The sequence below is a fragment of the Antedon mediterranea genome, chromosome 4 (genome assembly GCF_964355755.1).
Source record: "Antedon mediterranea chromosome 4, ecAntMedi1.1, whole genome shotgun sequence".
NCBI classification, from domain to species: domain Eukaryota; kingdom Metazoa; phylum Echinodermata; class Crinoidea; order Comatulida; family Antedonidae; genus Antedon; species Antedon mediterranea.
In genome coordinates this window covers 18897975-18921344 of record NC_092673.1, presented here as the reverse complement: position 1 = coordinate 18921344, position 23370 = coordinate 18897975, and the positions used below count along the sequence as shown (strand labels likewise).

The following is a 23370-nucleotide window of genomic DNA, read 5'->3' as shown; positions in this document are numbered from 1 at the left end:
AGAGAAAAAGACATTTTTATTCTCTAGAAAACTGGTAACGTAACACCTATTATATTAATTAAAGTATAGAGCCAACTCCCATTAAGAAGCCAGAAACACTTGATCCAAGCTAAAAAGTAGGCCTATGATCTCTTTAAAACATTTTATAAAAGCAAGAAAGAAATTCTGGTCTTTAAAATGGTCTTGTTAAGAGTTTTCATGAATGTTTTGGGTTGGGAGAGTTGACTGTATTTTACAGTTACAAAATCAATGTAGCAGACAATGTAACACACACAAATAATCCTTTATATTGCTATACACACAAAACACAATGAATGAAAAATATTGAATCAAAATATAAATTATTTATTGTTACAATTTTCTTTATACAGAAATAAATCATCTTATTCACATTTTATGTAATATTGGATCACTGTAATGTACAAATGTATACAAAATAGCAGAGAATCTTTTTTATTCTCTGACAAGAAAAACTCACAGCTTTATCACTTTATGTATAGATATTATTTTTACTACCTGTAGTAGTTCACTATAATATCTCTATGCTTTATGTAAAATGAAAATAATTAAAATAAACAAATCACAATGATTGCTTGTATTGCTGCTTGTAAATATTCCAGTATCGTTATTTTAATAAAATTACTATTAAGTAATTTTTGTTATTTTAATAAAATTACTTCTTCTATGATTAGGTTTAATTTTAACATATTTTACTTATGAGTACTTCTCAGTGTCTTTTTCATTCCCATTTTTGTTGTTTTCAAAACTTGACTGCAACACTTTTTTCTTGGGAAATTCCTGCCCACTAAAATATCATAACAATAAATTATTCAAAGAATCAAGAAGTCAAATTTTAAAGTTGTTTGAATAAAAAGAATTTTGCATAAAATAATTGCCAGGGCTTTCAAAAAGATACATACATATATAGCTGAATTTTTTAAAAACATACAAATATAAAATGGATAAGAAAAAATCAACCAGCAAGCTTAAATCTTGTGACAGTATTGGAATTATTACTATTATTATATATCATTAAAAAATTTGATGTGCCCATAATATGGACACGATGATGTCATATCAACACCATATTTGGGAATATCACTACCATATATAAACATACAAATATAAAATGGATAAGAAAAGAGCAACCACTAACAAGCCAAGCTTAAATCTTGTGACAATATTGGAATTATTACTATTATTATATATCATACAAAAATGTGATGTGCCCATATATGAGAATATCACTACCATATTTGGGCATATCATTACTTAATTTGGGCACATCACATAGACAGAGCTTTAGAGAGAATTTCTTTTGTTGATAAATTTGCCTTCACTTTGCTTTTATTTCCCATAATTCAAAGCCTTTATATGTGAAACCCTATGGAAAAAATTGTGCTAATAAGTATTAACTTTCAACCTTATTATTAGCATCATTGTTTAAAAATCATTCGATATCTATCAATATTATGATTATCAGGATTATTTTATCTCTACATAGTGGAATATACGTCTAATATTAATTTATTTTAAATTTATCAAAACAAAACCTGTGATCATGATTATTAGCATCCATTATTATCATCACGATTATTAGGCCAAAACTTTGTTTCAATTTTTTGCCAAATGTACAAACAGTATGAAAATGATGTGATAAATATTCATTAAATCCCCTTCCCACTGGAGGAGACAAGTCCTTTGGCAAGACAAAATGCAACTTTTTCTGTTTTTCAGCTTAAAAACAAGGGGAAATGGGTGTATATACAAACATCAACAAATATCCGTTATTTCTGCCTTTAAGAACACTGTACCAACAGCTTTGTTGTACTTGCTAGATTATCTCGCTTTGCTATTCTCTTGATTATCTCACTTAAATGCCAGTCTTGGAACTTAACTAGTGCTAGTTAGGATGTTGATAAATATAATAGTTACTGTAGGTAACTGGTAGGTACTAGCTTGATTACCTCATTAGTATAGTTGGTATTCACTTGGATGGCAGCATTTGTTCTCATTCATCTAAATACAAACAAAAACACAGGTGAGTAGCAATTGACATTTTTATTGATTGTTTGGTAATCCTATAGTGACAAAATAAGAAGCATGCAGCCTAGACATGAATCCATCTACTGCACTTCTTTTTAAAGGCATGGTTCTATGCAGTGGGCATTAAGAGAATAATGTAACTAGATAATGATAATATTTTTTTCTATGAAATATTTTTACAGGGTTAGATGCACAGACACTCAAGCAAATAATGTATCATATTTCTCAACATAATTCAGATTTATTGCTATTAGATGATTATGTATGAATGCCATTTGAACAGATTTAAACCACATGGTGATAAGAGTTATAGCAATTTAATTTCTAGTTTTATATTTTTATTTGAGTTTGATTAAATTACTGAAATGTAAATATATTATTAATATATTCCTTCACTTGCACTGATGAAGGGCTAGTGTTGCCCGAAAGCTCTGCTAACTTTTCTGGCTGTTTACTTTATCGTTTTGATTTAGCTTTTCGCTTTTTATTTTTGTATCTCCATTGAGATCCAGCCACTGATACCCACAGCATTGTCATTTTTTCAGTAATTTGCCTTTGGATTTATATTATTAATATAGTATATATTAAAATATTTGTCATTGAGATAAATTAAAATACAAATGAATATAAAAACAGCACTTAATTTTGGTTGTTAATTTGTTAAATGCTAGACTTAGAATTTGGAGCACATATAAGAACTTTAAATATAAATATAATATAATACTACAAGACGTTTTATATTACACAAAGCAAATTGTCAAGCATGTTATAATTGATAAATAATACCTCTTCCCTGATATTACATTCCAATGCTGTGTGTGAGTGTGATGATGCAAGTTAAGGTATTAGTATTTTAATTGTGTATTTAAGAATACTGTGCATGTAAGAACTAACGTGGCTTTTGAAACATTATATACAAATACATACATAGTATTTTCTGTGGCTTTGGTCCAAGAAGCTTAGCAAACATCTTTCTTTCTGATTCATCTTGTAATTGGTCTTTGCTTTCTAGCTCAAATAATATGTCCCAAATGGTTGGCAATTCCAACTTATAAAAAGCATTAACCCTATGTAACTCATTTGGGTCAAACTGTGTCAATGCCCTGCACAACCTTTTCCTATGTGGGGTCAATTGTTGTTGATCAGTATTTTGAACATTGTTGTCCTCCATATACTGTTTTACAACATCTTTAGCCTCACTAATTTCTGATAATTCTGCAACCTCTAGCAGAAGACTGACATCAGTAGGTGTAGCATATTCTTTATCATCAAGTTCATCAAATAAATCTTTTGCAATACAATTTGTATTGCCAAGAACCTGTAAATCAATGTGCTCAAAGAGACAACATCTCAACAAAAGGTATCTTTTCTTCTTCTTCCTAAAGACTTCACCGAGATCATAGTTTAACACATTGAACTTGTCTTTCAACAAATTTCTTTCTGCAATAAAGTTTAATATTTTATATACAAGTTACTATGACTTTTTTAAAAAATCAACCACACTTAAATAAGTCAGAAATTAATTACTTTAATAAACAAGTATGTTTACATCAAAAATATCTAAACAATGTATTCATTTTCAATAAAAACACGGTCACGGTATTTTGAGGCTAGAAGATTTTTTTTAAAATAACCCATTTTGCCAGCCAACAAACCAACATTGCAAATTTCTCCAAAACGTTTTCACCAGCCACACCAAATTCAAATTAATGAACTTTAAGGTGATATTGGTTAGGTGTAGGGTAGGTGTGTCAAATACTAACATTGAGGTTGTTTTTGTTATACTGTATTACATATACTGCATCGTATTCTTGTTACATTTCATGTTTTATAAATTACTTGTCATACATCTTTTACCTGTCTTGCTCTAATTTAGTATACCATTGCTAAGAATACTATCTATCTATCTATCTATCTATCTATAGTCAAACACTATACCCTATCTTGTTTCCAAAATAATAAAGTCAGCAAACATTGAGCTCATGTAACACAGTTTAATTAATACTAGTAACTTTTTAAATTAATAGAAATAAGTGGATCCTCATTGGAGGAGGTTGACAACAACACCGCACAAATGATAGCATAAGAAAGGAGCTTGGTGTATCAAATGATTGGTTACTGCAGTATGTTAAAAGCAGAAATTGTGCTATTTAGGTCACATTAAGCGGAGTGAGAGTGTTGGAGGCTTATATTCCAGGGAAGAGAAGAAGAGGAAGATGCAAATGGAAGAAGACTATAACAGATGTGTTTGGCTCTATGACAGAAGACAGGCGATGGTTTCAGAATACTGTTAGAGAAGCCACGCTTTGATCAGAGTTTGCTTTGACGACGACGAAAATGTTAAAAACTTACATATTAAAAATGTTATGTTTAATATATCTTAAGCCAATTACCTTGAATTCTTTCTCTTCCTTTTGTTTTTGTATGCTCAGCTAAAACAAAAAAAAATAGTTTGTTGGTAAAATATTACTCTTACCGCCAAAAAGCATTTTGCAACGTATAACATCCATCTTACGAAAATTATAAGACTTGGCTAATTTATGATTTAGACACCAGAATCTACACACAGTTAGAGTTATAGTTCTACTGTATGACAGTGGCACATTATTCATGTTCAATTGTTATCATAAAAGCAACAAGGTACTTTATAAACTATTGAAGTGTTTTGTGACATTCTGTTATTTCCTTCATCATTTTATTTTTTATTTTATTAAAACCGCCACTAACATAAATTGTGTTTAATTAAGTAGAGATTATAAATAATGATTTTACTGGTAAGAGGAATGAAGATATCACACCTAATAGCAGCATGTTGTAACAATGTATAGATTATCAATAATGATTCTGATAGTACTACTACTGGTAAGAGGAATGAAGATATCACAGCTAATAGCAGCATGTTGTAACAATGTATAGATTATAAATAATGATTCTGATAGTACTACTACTGGTAAGAGGAATGAAGATATCACAGCTAATAGCAGCATGTTGTAACAATGTATAGATTATCAATAATGATTCTGATAGTACTATTACTGGTAAGAGGAATGAAGATATCACAGCTAATAGCAGCATGTTATAACAATGTATAGATTATCAATAATGATTCTGATAGTACTACTACTGGTAAGAGGAATGAAGATATCACAGCTAATAGCAGCATGTTGTAACAATGTATAGATTATCAATAATGATTCTGATAGTACTATTACTGGTAAGAGGAATGAAGATATCACAGCTAATAGCAGCATGTTATAACAATGTATAGATTATCAATAATGATTCTGATAGTACTATTACTACTAAGAGGAGTGAAGATATCACAGCTAAATAGCAGCATGTTGTAACGATGTATAGATTATCAATAATGATTCTGATAGTACTACTTATTGATAAGAGGAATGAAGATACCACAGCTAATAGCAGCATGTTGTAACAATGTATAGATTATCAATAATGATTCTGATAGTATTACTACTGATAAGAGGAATGAAAATACCACAGCTAATAGCAGCATGTTGTAACAATGTATAGATTATCAATAATGATTCTGATAGTACTACTACTGATAAGAGGAATGAAGATACCACAGCTAATAGCAGCATGTTGTAACAATGTATAGATTATCAATAATGATTCTGATAGTACTACTACTGGTAAGAGGAATGAAGATATCACAGCTAATAGCAGCATGTTGTAACAATGTATAGATTATCAATAATGATTCTGATAGTACTACTACTGGTAAGAGGAATGAAGATATCACAGCTAATAGCAGCATGTTTTAACAATGTATAGATTATCAATAATGATTATGATAGTACTACTACTGATAAGAGGAATGAAGATATCACAGCTAATAGCAGCATGTTGTAACAATGTATAGATTATCAATAATGATTCTGATAGTACTACTACTGGTAAGAGGAATGAAGATATCACAGCTAATAGCAGCATGTTGTAACAATGTATAGATTATCAATAATGATTCTGATAGTACTATTACTGGTAAGAGGAATGAAGATATCACAGCTAATAGCAGCATGTTGTAACAATGTATAGATTATCAATAATGATTCTGATAGTACTATTACTGGTAAGAGGAATGAAGATATCACAGCTAATAGCAGCATGTTGTAACAATGTATAGATTATCAATAATGATTCTGATAGTACTATTACTGGTAAGAGGAATGAAGATATCACAGCTAATAGCAGCATGTTGTAACAATGTATAGATTATCAATAATGATTCTGATAGTACTATTACTGGTAAGAGGAATGAAGATATCACAGCTAATAGCAGCATGTTGTAACAATGTATAGATTATCAATAATGATTCTGATAGTACTATTACTGGTAAGAGGAATGAAGATATCACAGCTAATAGCAGCATGTTGTAACAATGTATAGATTATCAATAATGATTCTGATAGTACTACTACTGATAAGAGGAATGAAGATACCACAGCTAATAGCAGCATGTTGTAACAATGTATAGATTATCAATAATGATTCTGATAGTACTACTACTGGTAAGAGGAATGAAGATATCACAGCTAATAGCAGCATGTTGTAATAATGTATAGATTATCAATAATGATTCTGATAGTACTACTACTGGTAAGAGGAATGAAGATATCACAGCTAATAGCAGCATGTTGTAACAATGTATAGATTATCAATAATGATTCTGATAGTACTACTACTGGTAAGAGGAATGAATATATCACAGCTAATAACAGCATGTTGTAACAATGTATAGATTATCAATAATGATTCTGATAGTACTACTACTGGTAAGAGGAATTAAGATATCACAGCTAATAACAGCATGTTGTAACAATGTATAGATTATCAATAATGATTCTGATAGTACTACTACTGGTAAGAGGAATGAAGATATCACAGCTAATAGCAGCATGTTGTAACAATGTATAGATTATCAATAATGATTCTGATAGTACTACTACTGGTAAGAGGAATAAAGATATCACAGCTAATAGCAGCATGTTGTAACAATGTATAGATTATCAATAATGATTCTGATAGTACTATTACTGGTAAGAGGAATGAAGATATCACAGCTAATAGCAGCATGTTATAACAATGTATAGATTATCAATAATGATTCTGATAGTACTACTACTACTAAGAGGAGTGAAGATATCACAGCTAAATAGCAGCATGTTGTAACGATGTATAGATTATCAATAATGATTCTGATAGTACTACTACTGATAAGAGGAATGAAGATACCACAGCTAATAGCAGCATGTTGTAACAATGTATAGATTATCAATAATGATTCTGATAGTACTACTACTGATAAGAGGAATGAAGATACCACAGCTAATAGCAGCATGTTGTAACAATGTATAGATTATCAATAATGATTCTGATAGTACTACTACTGGTAAGAGGAATGAAGATATCACAGCTAATAGCAGCATGTTGTAACAATGTATAGATTATCAATAATGATTCTGATAGTACTACTACTGGTAAGAGGAATGAAGATATCACAGCTAATAGCATCATGTTGTAACAATGTATAGATTATCAATAATGATTCTGATAGTACTACTACTGGTAAGAGGAATGAAGATATCACAGCTAATAGCAGCATGTTGTAACAATGTATAGATTATCAATAATGATTCTGATAGTACTATTACTGGTAAGAGGAATGAAGATATCACAGCTAATAGCAGCATGTTGTAACAATGTATAGATTATCAATAATGATTCTGATAGTACTATTACTGGTAAGAGGAATGAAGATATCACAGCTAATAGCAGCATGTTGTAACAATGTATAGATTATCAATAATGATTCTGATAGTACTATTACTGGTAAGAGGAATGAAGATATCACAGCTAATAGCAGCATGTTGTAACAATGTATAGATTATCAATAATGATTCTGATAGTACTATTACTGGTAAGAGGAATGAAGATATCACAGCTAATAGCAGCATGTTGTAACAATGTATAGATTATCAATAATGATTCTGATAGTACTATTACTAGTAAGAGGAATGAAGATATCACAGCTAATAGCAGCATGTTGTAACAATGTATAGATTATCAATAATGATTCTGATAGTACTACTACTGGTAAGAGGAATGAAGATATCACAGCTAATAGCAGCATGTTGTAACAATGTATAGATTATCAATAATGATTCTGATAGTACTACTACTGATAAGAGGAATGAGGATACCACAGCTAATAGCAGCATGTTGTAACAATGTATAGATTATCAATAATGATTCTGATAGTACTATTACTGGTAAGAGGAATGAAGATATCACAGCTAATAGCAGCATGTTATAACAATGTATAGATTATCAATAATGATTCTGATAGTACTACTACTACTAAGAGGAGTGAAGATATCACAGCTAAATAGCAGCATGTTGTAACGATGTATAGATTATCAATAATGATTCTGATAGTACTACTACTGATAAGAGGAATGAAGATACCACAGCTAATAGCAGCATGTTGTAACAATGTATAGATTATCAATAATGATTCTGATAGTACTACTACTGATAAGAGGAATGAAGATACCACAGCTAATAGCAGCATGTTGTAACAATGTATAGATTATCAATAATGATTCTGATAGTACTACTACTGGTAAGAGGAATGAAGATATCACAGCTAATAGCAGCATGTTGTAACAATGTATAGATTATCAATAATGATTCTGATAGTACTACTACTGGTAAGAGGAATGAAGATATCACAGCTAATAGCATCATGTTGTAACAATGTATAGATTATCAATAATGATTCTGATAGTACTACTACTGGTAAGAGGAATGAAGATATCACAGCTAATAGCAGCATGTTGTAACAATGTATAGATTATCAATAATGATTCTGATAGTACTATTACTGGTAAGAGGAATGAAGATATCACAGCTAATAGCAGCATGTTGTAACAATGTATAGATTATCAATAATGATTCTGATAGTACTATTACTGGTAAGAGGAATGAAGATATCACAGCTAATAGCAGCATGTTGTAACAATGTATAGATTATCAATAATGATTCTGATAGTACTATTACTGGTAAGAGGAATGAAGATATCACAGCTAATAGCAGCATGTTGTAACAATGTATAGATTATCAATAATGATTCTGATAGTACTATTACTGGTAAGAGGAATGAAGATATCACAGCTAATAGCAGCATGTTGTAACAATGTATAGATTATCAATAATGATTCTGATAGTACTATTACTAGTAAGAGGAATGAAGATATCACAGCTAATAGCAGCATGTTGTAACAATGTATAGATTATCAATAATGATTCTGATAGTACTACTACTGGTAAGAGGAATGAAGATATCACAGCTAATAGCAGCATGTTGTAACAATGTATAGATTATCAATAATGATTCTGATAGTACTACTACTGATAAGAGGAATGAGGATACCACAGCTAATAGCAGCATGTTGTAACAATGTATAGATTATCAATAATGATTCTGATAGTACTACTACTGGTAAGAGGAATGAAGATATCACAGCTAATAGCAGCATGTTGTAACAATGTATAGATTATCAATAATGATTCTGATAGTACTACTACTGGTAAGAGGAATGAAGATATCACAGCTAATAGCAGCATGTTGTAACAATGTATAGATTATCAATAATGATTCTGATAGTACTACTACTGGTAAGAGGAATGAGGATACCACAGCTAATAGCAGCATGTTGTAACAATGTATAGATTATCAATAATGATTCTGATAGTACTACTACTGGTAAGAGGAATGAAGATATCACAGCTAATAGCAGCATGTTGTAACAATGTATAGATTATCAATAATGATTCTGATAGTACTACTACTGGTAAGAGGAATGAAGATATCACAGCTAATAGCAGCATGTTGTAACAATGTATAGATTATCAATAATGATTCTGATAGTACTACTACTGGTAAGAGGAATGAAGATATCACAGCTAATAACAGCATGTTGTAACAATGTATAGATTATCAATAATGATTCTGATAGTACTACTACTGGTAGGAGGAATGAAGATATCACAGCTAATAGCAGCATGTTGTAACAATGTATAGATTATCAATAATGATTATGATAGTACTACTACTGGTAAGAGGAATTAAGATATCACAGCTAATAACAGCATGTTGTAACAATGTATAGATTATCAATAATGATTCTGATAATACTACTACTGGTAAGAGGAATGAAGATATCACAGCTAATAGCAGCATGTTGTAACAATGTATAGATTATCAATAATTATTCTGATAGTACTACTACTGGTAAGAGGAATGAAGATATCACAGCTAAATAGCAGCATGTTGTAACAATGTATAGATTATCAATAATGATTCTGATAGTACTACTACTGGTAAGAGGAATGAAGATATCACAGCTAAATAGCAGCATGTTGTAACAATGTATAGATTATCAATAATGATTCTGATAGTACTACTACTGGTAAGAGGAATGAAGATATCACAGCTAAATAGCAGCATGTTGTAACAATGTATAGATTATCAATAATGATCCTGATAGTACTACTACTGGTAAGAGGAATGAAGATATCACAGCTAATAACAGCATGTTGTAACAATGTATAGATTATCAATAATGATTCTGATAGTACTACTACTGGTAGGAGGAATGAAGATATCACAGCTAATAGCAGCATGTTGTAACAATGTATAGATTATCAATAATGATTCTGATAGTACTATTACTGGTAAGAGGAATGAAGATATCACAGCTAATAGCAGCATGTTGTAACAATGTATAGATTATCAATAATGATTCTGATAGTACTATTACTGGTAAGAGGAATGAAGATATCACAGCTAATAGCAGCATGTTGTAACAATGTATAGATTATCAATAATGATTCTGATAGTACTATTACTAGTAAGAGGAATGAAGATATCACAGCTAATAGCAGCATGTTGTAACAATGTATAGATTATCAATAATGATTCTGATAGTACTACTACTGGTAAGAGGAATGAAGATATCACAGCTAATAGCAGCATGTTGTAACAATGTATAGATTATCAATAATGATTCTGATAGTACTACTACTGATAAGAGGAATGAGGATACCACAGCTAATAGCAGCATGTTGTAACAATGTATAGATTATCAATAATGATTCTGATAGTACTACTACTGGTAAGAGGAATGAAGATATCACAGCTAATAGCAGCATGTTGTAACAATGTATAGATTATCAATAATGATTCTGATAGTACTACTACTGGTAAGAGGAATGAAGATATCACAGCTAATAGCAGCATGTTGTAACAATGTATAGATTATCAATAATGATTCTGATAGTACTACTACTGGTAAGAGGAATGAAGATATCACAGCTAATAACAGCATGTTGTAACAATGTATAGATTATCAATAATGATTCTGATAGTACTACTACTGGTAGGAGGAATGAAGATATCACAGCTAATAGCAGCATGTTGTAACAATGTATAGATTATCAATAATGATTCTGATAGTACTACTACTGGTAAGAGGAATTAAGATATCACAGCTAATAACAGCATGTTGTAACAATGTATAGATTATCAATAATGATTCTGATAGTACTACTACTGGTAAGAGGAATGAAGATATCACAGCTAATAGCAGCATGTTGTAACAATGTATAGATTATCAATAATGATTCTGATAGTACTACTACTGGTAAGAGGAATGAAGATATCACAGCTAAATAGCAGCATGTTGTAACAATGTATAGATTATCAATAATGATTCTGATAGTACTACTACTGGTAAGAGGAATGAAGATATCACAGCTAAATAGCAGCATGTTGTAACAATGTATAGATTATCAATAATGATTCTGATAGTACTACTACTGGTAAGAGGAATGAAGATATCACAGCTAAATAGCAGCATGTTGTAACAATGTATAGATTATCAATAATGATTCTGATAGTACTACTACTGGTAAGAGGAATGAAGATATCACAGCTAATAACAGCATGTTGTAACAATGTATAGATTATCAATAATGATTCTGATAGTACTACTACTGGTAGGAGGAATGAAGATATCACAGCTAATAGCAGCATGTTGTAACAATGTATAGATTATCAATAATGATTCTGATAGTACTACTACTGGTAAGAGGAATTAAGATATCACAGCTAATAACAGCATGTTGTAACAATGTATAGATTATCAATAATGATTCTGATAGTACTACTACTGGTAAGAGGAATGAAGATATCACAGCTAATAGCAGCATGTTGTAACAATGTATAGATTATCAATAATGATTCTGATAGTACTACTACTGGTAAGAGGAATGAAGATATCACAGCTAAATAGCAGCATGTTGTAACAATGTATAGATTATCAATAATGATTCTGATAGTACTACTACTGGTAAGAGGAATGAAGATATCACAGCTAAATAGCAGCATGTTGTAACAATGTATAGATTATCAATAATGATTCTGATAGTACTACTACTGGTAAGAGGAATGAAGATATCACAGCTAAATAGCAGCATGTTGTAACAATGTATAGATTATCAATAATGATTCTGATAGTACTACTACTGGTAAGAGGAATGAAGATATCACAGCTAAATAGCAGCATGTTGTAACAATGTATAGATTATCAATAATGATTCTGATAGTACTACTACTGGTAAGAGGAATCAAGATATCACAGCTAATAACAGCATGTTGTAACAATGTATAGATTATCAATAATGATTCTGATAGTACTACTACTGGTAAGAGGAATGAAGATATCACAGCTAATAACAGCATGTTGTAACAATGTATAGATTATCAATAATGATTCTGATAGTACTACTACTGGTAAGAGGAATGAAGATATCACAGCTAATAACAGCATGTTGTAACAATGTATAGATTATCAATAATGATTCTGATAGTACTACTACTGGTAAGAGGAATGAAGATATCACAGCTAATAGCAGCATGTTGTAACAATGTATAGATTATCAATAATGATTCTGATAGTACTACTACTGGTAAGAGGAATGAAGATATCACAGCTAATAGCAGCATGTTGTAACAATGTATAGATTATCAATAATGATTCTGATAGTACTACTACTGGTAAGAGGAATCAAGATATCACAGCTAATAGCAGCATGTTGTAACAATGTATAGATTATCAATAATGATTCTGATAGTACTACTACTGGTAGAGGAATGAAGATATCACAGCCAATAGCAGCATGTTGTAACAATGTATAGATTATCAATAATGATTCTGATAGTACTACTACTGGTAAGAGGAATGAAGATATCACAGCTAATAACAGCATGTTGTAACAATGTATAGATTATCAATAATGATTCTGATAGTACTACTACTGGTAAGAGGAATGAAGATATCACAGCTAATAGCAGCATGTTGTAACAATGTATAGATTATCAATAATGATTCTGATAGTACTACTACTGGTAAGAGGAATGAAGATATCACAGCTAATAGCAGCATGTTGTAACAATGTATAGATTATCAATAATGATTCTGATAGTACTACTACTGGTAAGAGGAATGAAGATATCACAGCTAATAGCAGCATGTTGTAACAATGTATAGATTATCAATAATGATTCTGATAGTACTACTACTGGTAAGAGGAATCAAGATATCACAGCTAATAGCAGCATGTTGTAACAATGTATAGATTATCAATAATGATTCTGATAGTACTACTACTGGTAAGAGGAATGAAGATATCACAGCTAAATAGCAGCATGTTGTAACAATGTATAGATTATCAATAATGATTCTGATAGTACTACTACTGGTAAGAGGAATCAAGATATCACAGCTAATAGCAGCATGTTGTAACAATGTATAGATTATCAATAATGATTCTGATAGTACTACTACTGGTAAGAGGAATGAAGATACCACAGCTAATAGCAGCATGTTGTAACAATGTATAGATTATCAATAATGATTCTGATAGTACTACTACTGGTAAGAGGAATCAAGATATCACAGCTAATAGCAGCATGTTGTAACAATGTATAGATTATCAATAATGATTCTGATAGTACTACTACTGGTAAGATATCACAGTTTGTTACTTTAACAGTTTGTTTTCTATTTTCATTTATTTTGTTGTTGTCACTGTACTTATTTGTTTTTTTTGGTAAAAAATGACAAATTAAATTAAACTTGTCTCATTATTTTTACCTCCAAATAGTCTCTTGTATCGTTTAACATCCATTGATTTATAACCTTCCTGAGTACAGGACTTGGACAATTGATGATGTAGACAAAAGAATCCAACAAGAATTAATACAAGAACACTAATGCAAGTTGCCATTCTTGCTGGTCCATCAAGTATATTTATCAAGACAGCAAAAACTCCAATTAGAAAACTAAACACTGTTGTAACTTTCCACCGGTTCTCTGAAATAAAACAAAAATGTTTTTTAAAATGTCATAGCTTTTGTTAGTTTGTGAAATGTCATGATTGTGTAGTTCTTGTTTTATCTTAAAATAATCACTTACTCTTTCAATAGAAATAAAACTTAAAACAAATTTAAATTGGATAAGATCGGTACTAAAAATTGAAAAGCTAAACTACCTTTGGAAAATGTCTGTATCCTTATGTCTACATAAATTTTGTGTGTGTGTGTTTGTGCCTTCCAAATTGTCTGTATCCTTTCAGATGTCTATACATACATTTTGTGTGTGTGTTTGTGCCTTCCAAATTGTCTGTATCCTTATGTCTACATACATTTTGTGTGTGTGTGTTTGTGCCTTCCAAATTGTGTCTACATACATTTTGTGTGTGTGTGTGTGTTTGTGCCTTCCAAATTGTCTGTATCCTTATGTCTACATACATTTTGTGTGTGTGTATTTGTGCCTTCCAAATTGTCTGTATCCTTTCAGATGTGTATACATTGATACTGTAAAATTATATTTGCTTTTGTATGTGTGTTTTTGCCTTCTAAAATTCAGGAAAGTGCATTTCCCGCTTTTAGAAATGTTATAGGTTTGAAAATCTTTAGAACTTTTATCGATTGTCATTGTTCTTAACAAATATGAATGAATCCATCTGAACAATGTCCTTGTGCCTTTTAAAAAGTGTACCATATTTTTATAGTAGACATTTACATTTTATGTACCCAGGACCAACAGCTTTACATCCCGTCTGAAGGATTATAGAATGAGACTAACGCATGTTGCCTAGTATACAAACCCATGCCTCTCACATGCTAGTCCAATTCCTAACTTCTAACAATTCTCTTGTGAGAGTATAGATATAATAATGCCAATCCTATAATATTTATTAAGACTGCCATGAGATCAATGACTAGTTAGTCTCCACTGATTGTGAGGGTGTCTGTGGTCTAATAGTATGATATTTGCCCCGTAAGCAAGAAGTCGCAGGTTCGAATCCTGCCAGAGACATTTTTTCATACAACTAAAAAATATGTAACTTTCGGTGATGAGCTATGCTCGACACGATTATGATTATGTTATTACTCTTACCTACAAATAGCTGCTTGTAACGTTTAACATCCATCGTAACAGACTTGCCAGTTTTGGTGCATGTCAATTTCTCGTACTGGAAGTCATCAAGATTTTGAATGTGCTTCTTTCCTGATGTATCACTACATACATCACAAAGTATGCATCTCTCATATTGAATCCCTCTTCTACCACCATCTTTAGAAGGTTCAATTGACTTCTGGATTGTTAACAAAACCTAAAGATACAAATTGAATGTTGATTTCCAAGGACAAACAGTTAACTGTAATTGACCAATATAACACAATGTAGCAACTTTGAATCAGCAGCATACACTCTTAAAATGTTGTGTTCAGTAAACATTTACAATACAATATAGTTATAAAGGGAAAAGTAAAACAAAAAAGTATCACTATTATACAAACATTGTACATAGTTCACCATGTACTGTATGTTATAAAATCTTACCAAATTTAAAGTTTCAATTGCAAGTTCATAATCATACTTTAGTCTTAAAATAATAACAATTCAGAGTTTGTAGGCATGCTATTGACTGGCAGCTATTAAAAATGAATTACGTTTGAGTTTTGACAACTGTACTTTAAGGTGTTTAAAATTTATATCATATGAAGATTATATCATTGATTTTTTAAAGATGTAATGCTATATAAGGCAATTGTGAATAATCATTCATATTTAATTAATAATATTAACTGAAGCAAATTAAAATGAAAAAGTATGTTCCACATCAAGTTTAATTCTATAAGTAGATTTTCATCTTAGCAATATAGTCAGCTGTTTTTTATTATTGAAAACACCAGTCAAATACAATGACAAAAAATTAGGAAAATGATACCTCAAATTTAAAACATGTCATATTACAAGATAGATATCAACAAAAATATCTATACAAAATCATATACTTCTTCAAACTGATATATGAAATGATAACAAACCTCTTTACATGCTTCAGAAGAGGGTTCTTCATTACTCGCTTCATTAGGAGCATTTGTTCTTTTAATAGTCACCTGAAAAAAAGAAGAAAAGTGATGTTTTGATATTTGAATTTGAGTTTATGTTTAGATTATGACTTATTCACAACAAATTATATGATACAGTACCTTTAACAAGAACTTTCTTTCATCCTCCGTAGTCACAAATTTGACAAGAGATAAGGTCAGATGATGATCTTGGTCGAAGTAAAGTTCAGCATGATTATATGACAGTATTGGGTCAACGTCTTTCTTTTGAAATTTGTTGAGGAAATCAATAATCATATATGGAAACAATACATCTGGCAGATATCCCTTAAAGTCGTAATAGATACTGATAGCTGGAAATTCATCAGGCACTGCTTTCACTTCACTTGATGTCTTGAAAGCAAGCCGTAGTGGCACAAAAAATGATTGCTTTCCAACAGATTCCTGAAATTGTTGATTTGTAAAAATGCCATTTAAATTTCTTTTAAGAAAACTAATTTCATGTACATGTTAAAAACATCTTTCAGCAGAAAGTTTAATCAAAATATGTCATAACGCTACAAATAATTAGAAATTGTATGTAAAATTTTACCAATTATGTATCATATAAAAAATCGTTTTTTTCACATTAGCTTCATGCAAAACATAACATGTTAGAAAAGGAAACTTAACAAAACCTACTGTAGATGTACTTGCCACATCTTGGCTGCTGGTTGTCTTTCTCTCACAAATGAAACCTAATTGGATCATCAGTGCTACAAGAAACTTAAAATTCTGTCCTTCGTCAACTTTATGCTCTTTCCATAATTCTCGCAACAAGTCTTCCTCCAGTATGCCCTTGTCAAGATTAGCAAAGGCATCAATATCCATGGCCGGCTAAAAAAAACAAACAAATATATTTAAATTACATATATATACAATAAATACCACTCAAATTTAAACTACTGTGTAAGGTAACTTGCAGATATTGCATTTGATACATGACTAATATAGGAATTCACATGTGCCTATTATTTCCCCAAGGAACACTGAATTAATATTTTTATGAGCCTACTTACTGGATCTTCTTGTTTAATGACTGTTACAAATGCAGTAACAATTTTAACAAGCCGCATCGGATCTAACACCGCTTTATCTTCTAATAATTTGTTGTCAGGCCTGTAAACAATTTCACCAAGATCATACAGGAAGTTAAGAAGGGTTGATTGTTGTTTTTCATCTGCAATACCATTCTTACTTGCTAGCTTTTTGAGCTAAAGAAAAAAAATAAAATCATAGGTAGGTATACGTCATTTATAACATTATTTCTGTCATTTACAGTAGTATTCCGCAAAGTTTATGTTAAAATAAAGGATCTTACATGCTGAAACATTCTGTTTCGGGCTGCGGGCCATACTTTGTGAAACGACGCTTTACAGCACGAAATATTTTGATGTACAATTACCATATAGAAAAGTTCATTTTTTGTCATTTACTGCATAATGTTGGATCTGAAGGAAAATGCCACTCTCACATAGCCAAGGGGGATTATACAGCGTTTCTTTCTCACAGAATGGCAACATAGCAATGAATATTCCATAAATATTACTAGGTTTTTTAGTGGTCTGGCTCAGATAAGAAACCATACTAACATGATTAGGATCATATTACTAATCAATATTATTATATTTACTAACATTAATTGTTTTTTAATAGTGGGAAAATTATTTTGTTTATGCTTTTTTAGATTCTATTATTTACTACCAAAAACAAAACATTAAATTTAATTTACCTCTTCAACACGACACAAAGAAAAGTGTTTTTCTCTCCTTAGTTTATGTATGTCACATCGAAAACGCATCCACTTCAAAGGAACAGGCCTTTCTAAAGTTTCCATAAGCTCATCAATAACCTTTTTGAGTTTGCTAAAGCTCTCATCTGTTGTTTCTTTACTGTTTTCGATGGCAAAATAGGTGTTATACACATGAACTTTCAGTTTCTCTCCAAGTGCATGTTTAAGCTTTTCAAATTTTGATTTTGCCTAATAACAAAAAATATATATTTATATCATAACATGGGTCAATTAATGTCCTTTATTCTAAGTAATATTCAAAAACTTTTTTGTAACTCTGGACTACCACTTTTATTAATTGCAGGATAGACTTAAGTAATCAAATTAATTGATACACTACTCCAGTACTCAGTTTCTAATATAGACCTGCAATGTATTCTTGGTTGTGGCTAATTTCAGTAAACGTAAAAATAGAAACAGTATTACCTTAGCATTTTGTTCTTCTTCAGTTCCACCAAGCTCAGCCTTATGTGTACCCACAATAAGGATAGTTGGTTCGTGAACTCTCTTTTCTTTGTTTTTTCTTATATCACGACTATGAGAATAAACTGACAGGATGTAAGATAATATGAATTGGAGATTGGTCCAATGATGTTTACGTTCATCCTGAAAAAAAAAAAATTCTATTTATATATATTATAAAAAAACTATCATACAATTTAATTATTTTAGCCACAATTAAACTTGAAGCTTATTCAACTCATTTGCAACAAAGCTAGTAGATAGAGAAGTGATTTTTATTTGTGATGGAAAAGCACATCAGATAATATCAGACGGTATATAGTACCATATCAACAACAGAGCGGATCAACCTTCAATCCAGTCAAGAAGAGACAGACTCAAGAGTGATACTATATTGCTTTTATGGAAGAGAGAGGGGCTTTAAATATGCTAGAATTAGGAGTCCTGACAGTGACATCTTCTTTATTTTGCTGCATCATGCCATTCAGTTATCTGGAATACAAATTATTTAGAGGTGGACTGCAACAGATAATGGATCAGAATGGACATCTAACAAAATTTTACCACAAAACCTAGTTGATATTCTTGATAAACTTGATAATAAAAAATTTCAGGAAGATGATGAGGAGCGTAATTCTGATGCAAGTGAACTTTCTTACGGTGAAGATAGTGATTCAGATGAAGATTAATTTAGGTATTTTAATTATACATTTACAGGTTTGTAGATACAGTACCTATTTTTTTCTAAATGTGACCTTTTGACCTAATGTGAGGTCGTTAATTATCCAATTACACTAAATGTAAAATCAAAATGTAAAACAGACAGACTTACTCTACATACTAATATCTATTTGTAAAGATTTCATCAAGGAAAATTATACTTATCACTACTGTTATTAACCCTACCCCAAAAATGTACGGAAAATAATGAAACTGATTGTTTTGTTAAGTTGTGTACATATTTATAGCTACTGTATATACATGTACCTAAAAATGGTTATATGAATCAGAATGTGTATACCTATCATATATGAATCACTTTAGCCAATTTTTAAACAATAATATTGGCATATTTAATTATTTGTAATGTCATTAATTATTTAATTACCACATATTTTATATCAAATTGTAGAACAGACAATACTCTATACATTGATACCAAGAATGAATGTTCAAGGAAAACTGTACTTATGGCTATTTGTATTACCCCCTTACCCCAAAATTGGTAAAAAATCTGAAATTAAATCGCTTTTAAAAATCTGTTAAAAACCCATCTCGGGAATGAGGATATTTGATGTTAACATATATTTTTTAGTTCACCGGATATTTAGGTACATAAAAATACCAAAAATGTAGGTTGCAGGGGGTTACTGCTCCCAGCCCATGGACATAACTACAATACTTATATTTCAACCATCTTTAAAGAGGGTAACTCCTCCAGTTTAGAATAGTGGGTTAACTGCTACTAAGGTCCCTCCAAAACATTACTTTACATGGCCTACAAATACTTACTCCATTTGCATCAATGAAAATAGCAGGATCCTCAAGGTTCACACGGAGATCGAACACCACAATATAAAGTGCTTCCAATGTCATGAACATCTGCAAAAAGCAAGCATTATACTGGTTATACACTACTTTCTGATATTTAGACAAATCTATAACTAAAGAACTTTATATAAAATGTTTTAATACAATTTATTTTTTTACCAAATACTTCTTCTCTTGTACAAATTCATTTAAAACAATATTTTTGCAGAAATATACAATAACTCACCTAAGAAAACTAGAATCAGTACACATTAAAAACAGAAATTATGGATTAATAGGATTTACTGTAAATACTGTATATAATGAATTGTCAACGGATAATATTAATAATAATATTAATAATATTAATATTAATAATAATAATGATGATAATGATGATGATAATGATGAAGATAATGATGATATTGATATTGATAATAATATTGATGATGACATTGATGATGACGACGACGATTAATAATAATAATAATAATAACAATGGATAGAATACATAAGGGGGAAAAAATAATAGGAAAACTAAAATCATGTATGTCACCTTCAAAGTTTGTATGGATCTGAAAGGAGGGAAGGAGGACTATTGAAAATTGTTAATAGAAAAGATATGATGGTAAAAGAAGAAGGAGGAAAAAGAAAGTTATGCTATATAGATTAAACAATATAAATACATAATCTGAACTAAAAGAAGAAACACTAAATAGAAAAGTGTGGAGGAGGTCATGTACCTTCCAAATGGCAGATGAGAAGACAAGTAAGTACTAGCAAGATTTTCACTAAAATGTACTGTTTATTTGTATTTCCATAGGTTATATTTTTCTCATACTCAAACTGGCCAACCTACTGTAGAGTTAAAATGTTTTTGTAGTGAACTATTTGAAACTTCTAACAGAGCCTTTGTGCAGAAACTATTTGAGCAATGTCTGCATATCAATAATAATGCTACTATTATGTTGATAAATACCATGTATAGACAAACACATCATAACTTACGCGATGTATACCATGATATATCAGTTGTCCACCGTGATCCCAGATGTTAAACGTGTCTTTAAAGGTTTCCTCCTTATTGTCCTCAATATACTGTATTACATCTTTATCTAACTGCTGTTTTGTATCAATGTCAGCAATGTCAGTACCTGTAGCTGAAACAGATTTTTGTTGTAAAACTCCACATGCAAAAAGCAACATTGTTGTAATCTGATTATCATAGTTTTCATCATTATCATCATTGTTATTGTTCATTATCATCAATGTTATAGTTTTCATCACTAATATCATCAATGTTATAGTTTTCATCACTAATATCATCAATGTTATAGTTTTCATCACTATTATCATCAATGTTATAGTTTTCATCACTATTATCATCAATGTTATAGTTTTCATCACTAATATCATCAATGTTATAGTTTTCATCACTATTATCATCAATGTTATAGTTTTCATCACTAATATCATCAATGTTATAGTTTTCATCACTATTATTATCCATGTTATAGTTTTCATCACTAATATCATTAATGTTTTAGTTTTTATCACTATTATCATCAATGTTATAGTTTTCATCACTCTTATCATCTATGTTGTAGTTTTTGTCATAATTAACATCATCGTCATGGTCATCATCATCAATGTAATTGCCAACAATGTTATACTCATAACAATCATTCTCATCATTGTTTTTGTATACATAATTATTATAGTCATTGTATCATCACCACATTGTTTTAGTCATTATCATTATCTCTGTTGTAGTCATTATCTTTACAAATTGTATAGCATTTTACTCAAAATTTAATTTAATCATATAAATACAAATAAATTTAGTCAAGTTGGAAAATACTAGAAAAACAAATTAATTTAGAACTGCAAATAATTACATTTCTATTACAGCAGATACAGTATTACCTTCCAATTCAATGGTTGTAAAACGGCACGATCAAGGTACAGTTATATAACTCCACTATATTGTGAATGGGATCAAAACTCAGTATTACACATGTTATGTTACAGTCATTAAAAAGATTCATCAATATAATATTACATAATTCTTAATACTATTGTTTAAAAAAACAGAATTTTAAAAGTTACACAAACTAATCATTACCATGACTGCTCTGTTTGTCATGATCATCATCTTTGCTGTGGTTGTCATAATCATCATCTTTGCTGTGGTTGTCATGATCATCATCTTTGCTGTGGTTGTCATGATCATCATCTTTGCTGTGGTTGTCATGATCATCATCTTTGTTGTAGTTGTCTTCAATATTGGTGTGGTTGTCATTAATATCATCATGGCCCTCAATATTTTTAGAATCATTATCATCTTTAGGTGGTTTCTGGACAACCTAACTCATATAATGAAAACAAACCTTATAAATAGTTAAATATTCTTTATAAATCATACTATTAAAATATTGAAACAGTGCTCATATTCGGAACATGATCTCATAATCGCGTCGAGCATAGCTCATCGTCGATGAGCTATATTAATTTAAATATTCTTTATATTTACCTAAATAGAAAATACATTTACTTTCCAAAGCACATTATTTTTGATTTGCTTGTTAAAGAATCATTGATTTACATTAAGAAAACAAACCCCTCAGTTTAGGCTAGTAATAATAGTATAAATGCGGATATGAATATTCTTATTTATCCAGGTAGTGTAATTTTTTGTGTGGAAAGATATCAATCTAGTTCACTGAACTTACGTTAGTAAGTCCAGTGGACTAGATTGATATCTTTCCCAAAATAAAAGAAGTATAAATGGCTTTTGTATTATTTTAATGTTTTAAATAAAATGTTGTTGACATACGTTTTCAGTTTTCATTGTTCTCATTTTGTCAGCGACAAATTTTGTAAACTGTTTTGAGGGATTACCTGAAAATAACAAAACAAAGTTATTTATTTCTGTAGGTCCTTGTGTTGATTTAAGTGAATAATATTTGATTATTAGGTTATCACTT

At 30.4% G+C, this 23370-nt stretch overlaps 1 long non-coding RNA gene across 1 annotated transcript; it reads right to left on the bottom strand.

The window, feature by feature from the left end:
- Positions 1-594: 594 nt before the first annotated feature.
- LOC140048062 (uncharacterized) lies at positions 595-3207 on the bottom strand. The gene is made up of 3 exons (XR_011845045.1): positions 2974-3207; positions 1968-2019; positions 595-805 (listed from the first exon to the last, which is right to left on the bottom strand). It is a non-coding gene; the product is annotated as an uncharacterized lncRNA (long non-coding RNA).
- Positions 3208-23370: the final 20163 nt, after the last annotated feature.